This window comes from Podarcis bocagei, assembly GCF_964188305.1.
Source record: "Podarcis bocagei genome assembly, chromosome: 5".
Classification (NCBI taxonomy): Eukaryota; Metazoa; Chordata; class Lepidosauria; order Squamata; family Lacertidae; genus Podarcis; species Podarcis bocagei.
In genome coordinates, this window is record NC_138129.1 from 59,495,388 (window position 1) to 59,507,559 (window position 12,172).

The 12,172-nt window shown below is 42.6% G+C and overlaps 1 protein-coding gene across 1 annotated transcript in view; it reads right to left on the minus strand.

Moving 5' to 3' along the window:
- GLIS1 (GLIS family zinc finger 1) overlaps positions 1 to 12,172 on the minus strand; it is a 161,449-nt gene that overhangs the window by 122,512 nt on the left and 26,765 nt on the right. The gene's annotated exons all lie outside the window — the stretch shown is intronic.

Here is a 12,172-nt window from a genome sequence, read left to right on the forward strand (position 1 = left end):
CTACTACTGGCAGTCTGCCTCAAGAAATCAGGAGAGAATGAAAAAAAAGTTTCAAAGTAATCAAGGTCCAATTCCTAAGGAATTAACCAATGACATTGATTGTTGCTTTCCCTACCACCACCTTATATTGAGACCTGAATAAATGAGAATATTTCTAAGAACATTTTCTTTTACTATGGGAGGAGGTGAAACAACAGTTTTTGTTTTTAGTTATTATTTCTTTTGGGGGAGTCTTGTAGGTTGAGGGGGGATGGGAAGTGGCACTTTGAACATAGGCCCTGAAATGATCTTCTGAAACATAAACATTGGATACCAAATTCTTGCCGGTCCAGGTTGCATTTTGCTTCTATTCAGCCACTCAAGTCTTTACCAAGCAATACTATGTAAGACAAGGGCAACACATTACTCTTAAAAAAAAAAAAAAGTGAAATGAGGAAATATAAGAATGTAAAGATTATTTATGCAACACTGAAAAAGTAGCATACATAACTGTGCTTCACTCTTCCTGCCTTTAACTGAAATAATTAAAATGTGTGTGAACTGAGAGCTCTCACTTACGTACTAAATTGCAGCCTCCATTTTTACTGATTTTCTTTTACACCTGAACACTGACCCATTTTCATTGCACAAACTATAAGAATAGATGGCCTTCAGAAACGCTCTTTCTAATGTACCAGCTGCCTGACTTTTGACTCATTATAGGATAGTGTATATGAGCTGGCTTCTAATGAGATGCTAGTCAAAATCACAGGTTCCTATTTCTTTGCCACACGCAATCTAGAGTTTGAATTGTAGCCTGTTAGACAGTTCAACTGGATAACATGCTAGTCTTGAAGGACACAAAAAGTCCTGGACATGTGCCCATGTGCAATGCTTTAACAGCCATATCCATTTCAGTTTCAAAACATTATACTATCAGACCATGAGAAATACAGCGACCCTAAATGTCTTTTTAAAAATCACAATAATAACAAATATATTTCAGAAAGCATACAGTACTCCTTATCAAAATAGTTTTTTAAAAGCTGTGGATCAGATCCAGAGTTAAATGTGCATAGCAAGGCTGGTGGAAGTTGACTTCCTTGCCTTGTCACGCTCCTCCAAGGCTCAGAAACCCTGATGAATGGGTGGGCTGAACGAGTAGCACTGAATGCTATGGGAGATGAGCTCCTCATAGAAGCTTCCCATGGTTTTCAAGGATCCTCACTTGCCACACAGCTTCCCACACCTCAGCCCACCTCATCCAGCTGGGTATCTTGTAGGAGAGCTGCCATTAGGAAGAAGCAGAGAAAAGTGTCTGCTAGTCCTGACACATACGCTTAACACTGGATCCTGCCCAATGAAATAGCCACAATTCCTCTTTGATGCATGTAGCTTTGGGGAGATTACCTCTTTGAGGTAGTGAGATCTGTAAATTCCTTGGTAGCTTGTCAATGCCACGGTATTTTTAATGAACATATTTACTTGGAAGTCCCACTTTGTTCAACAGAGCTTACTCCCAGGTAAGCATACATAGGATGGGAGCCACAGTTTTGTAAGTTGTTTCGGTTTCTAGAAGTAATGACTATAATTCTAGAAGTAATGACTACAATTTATACATAGATCCACTTTCTCATAAAGCTATGGAAGTACTGCATGGGTACATTTTTCTCATTTAAAATGGTGGTAGAGTGGTTACATTTTGTAACCCATCAGATTTCTCTCCCTCTCCCAAGTATCTCACCCAACATCAAAGTGCTAAACTGTTTTTCACATATGGGATGGGTTTAGTACCAGGAAAATCCCTGTGGGTGTACATCTGCACTCTTTCATTGCTTGGGCAATACAATTCCAAAATTCATTAGCAACCATTTTAGCACTTTTACCATGATATCATGACACAGAAACCAAAGGCTTGAACTGGACTATTTACAACATGCATACAGAAAACATAGATGCTATTGGGGAACAATTTTAAAGAGAAGTATCAACACAATCTTCATAATGTTAGCAACATTTAGTTCCCCAGCGGGTACCAAAACTAAAGCCAGAGAAGTATTAAAAAGCTGAGGCCAATAGGCAATATGCATATGTTTACAACACAAGTTTAATGTAGATAGACTTTCTAATAAAATGTCAGATCGTCTTCATGCCAAATTCCCATTTTTTTAAAAAATGCAGCCGTAACAATAACAGACAAGCCATGGCAATAAAGGAGGGGTTTTCAACCTTTTTGACTCCATGGCTGTCTTGACCATGCAGCACCCCTGCAACTCAGTACAACTCAGGAGCCCAGTAATCTCATTTCATTTCATTCATTTATTTACGGCTATTAGCCCATAAAATATGTACAAACATAAAAAAGCACAAAGGCTTAAAAACCGAAATATCTGGCAACAGAAGGTGAACACTGCGATGCAAGGGTGGGTCATTGGGCAGAGCCAAATAATAGGATGTGGCCCGGAGAGCTCCAAGGGACGGTTCACAGAAAAAGGAAAACTGAAGACGAGATCCGACATGCACTCTCATCATAACTGTCCGATTAGATTTTGATGTTGTTGTTGTTTTTTGGTGGTTTTTGCGAGTGAGATAACCGCATTCAGGAATCTCGCCACCTGCAGAGTAACAGAAGGATCTGTATCCTGCAAAAGCAGTGCGGCGTGTGACTCAACAGGCCTGCTAACCAAGCGCAGTAAAGCAGGGCCCAGGAATTTAGTCCTGGCTATGCTATGTAGGGGACAGTTGAACATTATATGTGGAAGAGATTCAACAGTTTTCCCATCACACATGCATAGCGGAGACACCAAACCCTTGGAAAATCTGTGGCTCAGCAGGTTCGATGGAAGGACATTGAACCTTGCACGAATAAATGCAAGTCGGTGAGGTACTGATGAAAGAGATGACATGTATGATGGAAGGTCAAGTGGTGGGGTTATTCCGTGATACCTGGGGGAGCAGACACCCCCACCTCTGGCAAGGTTGTGTTGATTTTCAATGTCTGCTAATCTTTGCTCAATGAGGCTTTTAGCTGAGCGTAAGTTCATCTTTAAGGAGTCCGCTGGGGAGATTCCGATGCTCAGAAGTTTGGCATGGATTTTTCCTACCCACGGATTAACAAATTCGTCCCGCCAGAGGCACTGAAAAAGGTAATGGTCGGGAAGCCTATGCCAGCTGGACAGCCAATAGCCAAAGACTCGCTTCCAGATGACAGTCTCCAATGTTGCAGTCCTTAACTCCAGACGTATGGCTGCGTTGCTCACACACATGGGGAGTTTCAGGAGGCGACGGAGAAACTGATTCTGCAATGTCTCCAGCGATGTTAAATTGGACCCAGGGGCCCAGAGCGGGGCAGCATAGCAGAGGGTGGAAACCACTTTTGCGTAGTATACCTTCAATGCAGAGGGGATGTGGGAGGCTCCGTCAGCCGCAAAAAATTGGAGTAGAGCATAAAGTATTGTTTTCCCTTTGTTTAGTAAATACTGTATCTGTGGCTTCCAGCTTAGGTTGTAGTGAAAAAAGACTCCCAGGTATTTAAATTTGAAAACCTGTTCTAATTGGACTCCATCTAACTTCCAGCTGTAAGTTTTCCGAGACCTGGTAAAGACCAGGACTTTAGATTTCCCATGATTAATTGTCAGATGGTTGAGTTTGCAATAAGCCGCAAAAATCTTTAGAGCTCTGCATAAACCGACTCTAGAGTAGGAAAGGATCGCTGCATCATCGGCGTATAGGAGCAAAGGGCAGCGGAAATCGGCTAGGCGGGGGGCATGAATGTTGGCTTGAGACTCATTCAGAAAGAGCTTCATATCGCTAATAAACAGGTTGAAGAGGAGTGGGGCCAAAATGCAGCCTTGGCGCACACCTCTATTTATTGGGACCTCGTTGGATAGGTTTCCCGCAGGTGTGAGTCTCACTCTAGCCGACGACCCGTGGTGTAATTGGGTTATAAGCCATAACAGTCTTCTATCTATGCCCCATCTCTCTAGTTTCTTCCATAGACAGTTTCTTGGGATACTGTCGAAGGCGGCCTTTAGGTCTATGAAAGCGACACATAGGCGCCCCCGCCTTGGGGCAGAATATTTTCTGGCAAGATGATACATAATTACCATATGGTCAGAGGTCGAGTAATTGTTCCTAAAGCCCGCTTGCTCATGGCCAATCAGATTTGAGTCGTTTGCCCAATGAGACAGCTTAGACAGCAAAAATTTTGCATAGATTTTCCCGATGATAGACAAAAGGCTGATGTTCCGATAGTTCTCCGGGTCAGCAGGGGGACCCTTTTTATGGACTGGCACGATCACGGCCTCCTTCCATGACCTAGGGATAAGACCCGTAGAATTAATTGCGTCAAAGACTTTGGCCAGAATTTCAGCCCACCACCTCGGTTGCGCAACAATAGCCTCAGCAGGGACTAGATCCGGCCCGGGGGCTTTGCCCGTTTTCAGATCTAATATCAAGTCCATTATCAGGTCTGGGTCGGTAGAGGGCCACAGAGGTAGATGGTCGGCTTGGAATTCCGTGGATGAGTTGGATTCCTCTGCCAAGGAAAAATATTTACTCAAGAATTTTTCCCATGTGGGCGCAGGGATAGTCGTCAGTGGGTACTTCCTTCCTCTTATGTTTATCAGAGCCCAAAATTCCTGGGGTCTGCGGGATTTAGAGGCTGCTATCAAGGCTCGCCAACGCTTTTGATGCCACTCGCGTTTGGCCAGCTTTAAAGTCTGTTTGTATGCTCTTTTGGCTTGTAAATAGGAGGATGGTAGAGCTTGGGCATTAGAGTTTTTGTATTCATTATAGATGGAGCGAAGAAGGGATCTTGCTTGTTTGCAAGAGGTGTTAAACCAAGGGGCCCCAGCACTGCAATGCGCCACTTTCGCCTTTTGAGGAGGTGATGTAAAAAAGGTGGTAAGGTTTGTTGTAAGAAGGTTAAAAAGTTTCAAAACCGAATTGGAATCTTGTAAATCAGTAGTTATTTGAGGTAGATAGGCAGTGATTTCCCTATGGAAAAAATCCTGGTATTTTTGGGCTACAGCCTCCGACCATTTGATCCCTCTTATTTGGACCGATGATGAGGTTTCCAGAAGAACTGAGTGTTTATAGTCCTTCTGGCGCCGGAACAATGACAAAGTGGTCACTACTGGGAGGTGATCACTGAAATGTTGATTTTCAACTTGGAAGGAAAGTACATTAACGGCCAAATTTGCGGAGATCAAGAAGTAATCGATAACACTGTTAGATGTTGGTCCCAGGTGAGTGAACTCCCCCGGTATATCGGGGGGGAAGGTGCCGTTCAAGAATACTAGATTCAAGCGAATGGCCATTTGGTAAAGGGTCACTCCTGCTTTGTTTACTCTGTTGTCCTTTGAAGTTCTAATTCTGGTATGTTCCAAGTCAAAGTTGTCCAAACATGGGGGAGTCCACCATTTGGACTTAGTTAGTAGGTCCCAATTAGTGGCAATACGAGCATTAAAATCTCCCCCAATTAAGGAATACGAGTTAGGGCATTTGGTATGACATGACAATAGGTGATTTTCAAATGATTCCCATCTCCAATCAAGATCAGGTGCTGAGCCTTCGGGGGGGAGATAAACATTAGTAATTAGTAATGAGGACTTCCCTTCTGTGATCAGTCCAGATAGAGCAAAAGGCGGGGAAGCCCGTACCAGAGTGAATTTGGCGCGAAGTTGGAGTGAGATCCCAATCAAAAGACCCCCTTTGGGGCGACCTCCTTTCAAGGAAGGGGAGGCCGGAAGTGTTAGAAGATCGAAGCCATCTATGATAATCTCTTCCTCATCCCACGTTTCTTGGAATAGAATGATATTAAATGAGTTTATGTACTTCCTGAATTCGGGGTCTGATTTTTTGGTTCTCCAACCAGCGATGTTCCAGCTAAGTATTGATAATGTCGGGTCCTTGTGCTGTCCCGGTAATTGTCACTTTGAGTTGTTTAATGGGTTCTTGGAGGTAGAACGAGGACCTATAAGAAAATCGGTAATTTTAGTTTGTGTGGATAAGGTCTTCTTCTGTGTTGATTGAGTCCATGATTTGGTAACATTAACAGGCAGGAAGGGTTTTGCCGGGGAGGAAGAATTAGGCAAAGTTGGTGAGGTTGGATGCTGTTCATTGAGGTGAGTAGTAGCAAGTCTTTGATGGGCTATACTAGTAGATCCGTCGGAGTTGTCAGTCTTAACCAGGGTAGCGCTAAGAGGTGTTCCAGCCATCACTTGTAGTTGCTGCGCAGATGGGGAAGAATTATCACGCAGATGTATAGAAGGACGTGAACGTGGGGATGGTGCATGCGTAGTCATTTCCTGGTGATCTTCAGGCAGGGATGATTCTAGCTCAGGCATTGAGGCACCCCTCACCCCTTGCCTGCAGAGCTGGCAGGCTCTCACCCTTTTTTGAACAGCCTCCCTTGTGTACCCTCATCCTCTTCTCCTTTGGAGTCCTCTGGGCAGCCACTGCTGCTGCCCCCTGGTCTCTGAGCTGCCCCCCCCCCCCAAAGAAGAAGAAGAAGAGTTTGGATTTGATATCCCGCTTTATCACTACCCGAAGGAGTCTCAAAGCGGCTAACATTCTCCTTTTCCTTCCTCCCCCACAACAAACACAGGTTGCAGGCCTAATAGAGGCACATGTCTAGGAAAGTCTATACACAAAAGGCACACATTTCTTGCAAGTCACAGGAGCTTATTCATACTTTTGGACCTGGGCAAAATAATGCAAATACAGTTAAACCTCGGTTCCCAAACGGCTCCATTTTGGAACGTTTTGGCTCCCAAACGCTGAAAACCCAGAGTTTTCTTCTTTCTTCTCCACTGACTTTGCCAATCGCCTTTGATGCTCGGGGGTCGAACATTTCAGAAGTTGAACCGTCTTCCGGAATGGATTACGTGTGTCAGCCGAGGTTTGACTGTATGTTGTTATCTACCATGAATGGTGAGCAATAGGCTAAATAGCTAGGTTTCCCTGCAGCAAACATAGTATGAGGTCTGTGCTCCCAATTCTATAGTTATTGTGCATAAACCTAGCCATTGAAATGTGTCTCATTCATTCACAATCAATAGTACCTGGGACTACAAAGGTACAAACTATATGTTACATTTTAATACATATGTAACAAAGCTTCATTTAAAAAAGAAAAGAAAAGCACCCTTCAGGGACTTGTTTTGAGAAAAGTTTGGTTCTTGAGTCTTTGTCCACCAGAAACACAATTTGGGTAATTACTAATCAAGTTGCCAGGGAATGGAGGATTGCAAGAGGAAAGATAAACCACTGGAAAGGGTTAAATATCGTGCTATTGCTCTTTCACTCAAAACTGCAGCTTCCTGAGTCTGTTTTTCATATTTAAAAACACTGGGTGATATCCAGTAATGTCCATCTGCCTTATTGTTTGTAGAACAGATTACCACCACCACCCCACTGCTGCTATCCCACATCCTTCCCCCAGCCTGTTCCAGAGCAGAATTGCAGGGGCATGGGAGGTTGCAGGAAGGAGTACAGGAAGGAAAGTCCCACTGTGTGAGTGTGTGAGTAAAAAGGGATCCCTGACCATTAGGTCCAGTCATGGCCGACTCTGGGGTTGCGGTGCTCATCTCGCTTTACTGGCCGAGGGAACCGGCATACAGCTTCCGGGTCATGTGGCCAGCATGACTAAGCCTCTTCTGGTGAACCAGAGCAGCGCACGCAAATGCCGTTTACCTTCCCGCTGGAGCAGTACCTATTTATCTACTTGCGCTTTGATGTGCTTTCAAACTGCTAGGTTGGCAGGAGCAGGGACTGAACAACGGGAGCTCACTCCATCGTGGGGATTCGAACTGCCGACCTTGTGATCTGCAAACCCTAGGCTCTGTGGTTTAACCCACAGCACCTCCCGCGTCCGTACTGTGTGAGTAGCTACATGCTAATGAGAGCTTTATTACATGCATTTTCACATAAATGTGCGGTTTGTCTCCAAAAGGCAATGTTGGGTTGCAGTCTGACACTAATCTCTATAGCGATAACTCCAACTTCCCAAGGATGTTTCAGTTTTTCATTCATAGTGGATACTGTGTTGTACAGAGGTCCTGTTGTTTCTGATAAAAGCACCCACTGGGGCTTCACAATGAGATAAGGCTGAATGGAAAGGGTGATGATTCGACAAGAGTTTGCTGTAGTGCTTTAGAACTTTACCTAATTAAGAACAATGAACAAATAGCTTTAATGACACATAAAACTGCAGTGACTCACACTCAAAACAAAGATATGTTTGAAATATTTGCCTAACATACTAAACTATCCCCAGAGCTTTTGTGGCTTTTGTGGTGTCTGCCAAACTAGGTCATTTGCTTATTCTTGCTGCTTTGAGACATCATACAGAATACACCTATGACATGTCTAAAGAAAATAACATTTTTACTGGGAACTTGCACTGCAGTGTCCTTTCAGAACAAGACTTTAAGTATCACTTATTTTTATTCAATTGAATTTATCCATTTGTAGAAAGGATTTTTTTAAAAAAACTACCCAGGGCAACTGTAAAATTACTTCTGCATGAGCGTCCCCCAACCTGGTGCCCACCAGGTGCTTTGAGGTACAACTCACATCAGCCCAAGCCAGTGTGGCCATTGGCCAGGGATGAAGTGAGCTGAAATTCAAAACATCAGAGGGTACCAGGCTGGCGAAAGCTGGTTTAATTAGTGATATGTCTCACTGCCTTTTTAGGACTTCGGTGCTGAAAAGGCAGACATTCAATATGTGAAACCTTGCCTATCATTGAATATCTATATCAGGAAAAGGCTGGATCAGCTGGCGGGGGAATTGTCACCTATATTTTAATGGTGACAATTCAAATATTCAACTTCTTAGCTTTGCCCCCAGCTGTTGCATGATTTATGGCAGGATTTTGGATTCTGCAAAAACGTTCTTCCATGTGATTGAGGTCCAGATATTGTCAAAATTGCTTCCCATGTGGAATGGCTTGACTGAACCTCGTGCTAGATACCATGGTAAGTTAAAACACATGGCAGAAACCAATAGCAGCATGCCAGCAATTCAGAAAGGTGGAATGCTGGTGTGGGTGCTACCATTTAATTCAGTTGGCCCTGGTTCAGGACCACTTGCCAATGTGGATTGATTTAAATCAAGGTAATTCAAAACATGATATTTAAAAACACACAACTGATTTAAATCATTGATTTAGAATCATTGCTTTAACAAAGTTTCACAATTGATGCTTTTCTGTATTCCCTAAACAATGGCATAATTCTGACAGAGGACTGGATACACAAAGTAGGTCAGAATGAAAACTGGTAGGATTGCATCAGGGACTCATTTTAAGGAAAGGCATTAGTATTGCGGAGAATACTGATATTAAACATGAGCTCTGGATTAATGTATGAAGAATTGCTGGAGAAGCTACCGCAGCACAAGAATTTAAAAGAGCTAAAAACCTAACATTTTGATGACGATTTTAGTCATTCCTTCAAAAATCCACCAAATGCTTGTTTATATAGTCACTGTGTGCAAGAATGAGGAAAGAATGTCAAAATGAAGTCATGTCTACAATTTGGAAAATTACACCATTTTTGTAGATCCAAAAGTGGGGTGACAACAATTTTGCAGATTTTTGCTTGCTGTTAATGGTGATCTCAGTGTCACTGGAAACAAGAGGAAATTAAGACAGCAAAAATATCTTAATCTTTGCAGCTCTAAGACACATTTGACTTAAAGTAATGCAGGACTGATGACTGACAAACTCAAGAATTTAGAACTGTTAGAAAAAACATGCTGAATAACCTCCTTAGTATCACCCAATAAAATCCTGCAACAGTTAGACATATTCTACCGCCTTCTTAGTTTTGGGAAAGTATATATATGCACATATTTCTAGATTTCATTTGAATTGCAATTTTTTTAACAAACAAACCCTACTATGTGAAATGTTAATAAATAGAGGAGGACAAGACAAAATGGCAGAAGCAATACAAAAGAGGAGCTTTACATTTGTTTGTTTGCTTGTTTGTTTATAAGGGTCTTAGGGCAGGTAACAACAATAGAAAATACAATTCTAAAAACAAGTAAAACCTTTACAGTTATAAAACATGTAAAGATATTGAATCATCTCAAATAATATATACCTAAATCTTGGATCCATTCTCGGTAGTCGCGCCCGCCCTGTGGAACGCCCTTCCAGCAGATGTCAAAGCGATAAACAACTACCTGACATTCAGGAGACATCTTAAGGCAGCCCTGTTCAGGGAAGTTTTTAACGTGTGATATTTTATTGTATTTTTGGTTTTTATGGAAGCCGCCCAGAGTGGCTGGGGAGGCCCAGCCAGATGGGCGGGGTATAAATAATAAATTATTATTATTATTATTATTATTAAATTGGTTGATAACTGATTCTCAAAATAGCAACTACTGAGATTTCATGAAATTGCAGTTACACATTGTCAATACGTCTTAATAAAAGCTAACCATCTTAATACGTAATGAGTTGTTTACTGTATCAAAAACAGCTGAGAAGTGGGGGGGACGGACTATTCCTGCTAAAACTATTCCTGTGGGTTGGCTGCTGTCACAGAATGAGCTTGAGAGACAGGGAGAACAAATGACAGCTCGGGCGATTTCCCACTGGGATGCAACACTTGTTCACCCATCAAAAGGTTCCTGGCTGAACAAGTTGTAGTGTGCAGTTTCACAAAGTGAAGGATAGGAGTGAGACTAATACAATTCAGTGGTTACGTTTTGCTACAGGAAAGGTGGTTTTGGATTGGGCAGAAGTTATTCTAGAATCATAGAATTGTAGAGATGGAGAGCTGGAAGGGACTCCAAGGGTTATCTAGTCCAACCCCCTGCAATGCAGGAATCTCAACACGATCATACATGACAGATGGCCAGACAGCCTCTGTTTAAAAACCTCCAGGGAAGGAGAGTTCACCACCTCTCATGGAGGTCTGTTTCACTGTCAGCTCTTACTGTCAAAAGTTATTCCTGCTGCTTTGTTGGAATCTTTCTTGTAACATGAATTTGTTGATTCGGGTCCTACCCTCCAGGTCGGGAGAAAACTACCGTAGCTTACTCAGTCCTCCATGTGACAGCCCTTTAGATATTTGCAGATGGCTATCGTATCTCCTCTCAGTCTCCTCTTTACCATGCTAAACATGCCCAATTCCCTCAACCTTTCCTCGTAAGGCTTTGTTTCCAGACCCCTGATCATCTTGGTTGCTCCCCTCTGCACATGTTCCAGCTCGTCAATATCCTTAAATTGTGGTGCCCAGAACTGAGTGGCTATTCATAGTTTGGCTGCTAGCTTGGCTTTAACTTTTGGCATGTGAAAACTTTCCTCTTCAGGCTGGCATTTAGGCTGTGAGCTGGTGTGCATTCCTGTTCTCCGCTGCTGAATATTTATGCTTTTATTGAATTTGGCTTCATACATTTTATTGTATACAACCAATGGGCAATTTTTCTGGAAAGATGGATGATACTTTTTTAAAATAAAAGAATTAAAAAATAAATGACTCTCAGTGTATATTTACAAATATCTGGAGTGGCACACACAATTGAATTTTCTCTCTTCCTGTATCCAGTAAAAGCTACTCCTGACTGGGCTGGAGTGCAGACCTGCAGTGTAAAGTCGGCTTGGTGGAAAATGTGCATGGATACCTTGCACAGGAGGTCTCAGAGGAGAGAAGGGGGAAAGCCCCCTTGCAAAAGTAAAGCTCAGCTGGTGGTAGTCTGAATCCAAATTCTACTATTTTTTTTTAAGGATGAAGCACCTCCAATTTAAGTAGCTAAAATATTTTCAATACTCCTTTTTTAAAAAAACTAAGTACAGGCAACAACCAATTTACATGCATCCGATTGACACACAATTGTGCATGCACGGATGGCACTGAACCCAGAAGTGACCCTAAAACATTACCAAAATGTCACAAAAAAGAGTGAATGGGGGAGATGTGGGATGCTTTATTTGGGACCTGCCAATGCATGTGGGGGTTCGGAACGTAACCCCTGCACAAAATAAGGATTGCCTGATACCTCCCCATCTTTTTTAAAAAAACCACTTGAATATTTGAATGGCAGTTCAAATACAGACCCCCCAACTGAACCCTAATAAAAGATCTGGAACTGGGTGTGCATGAGTTGCCTGTTGTATTGCAGAACCAAAAGAACAGAATAGGGATCACAGGTGAGTATCACATATCCTGCAGAA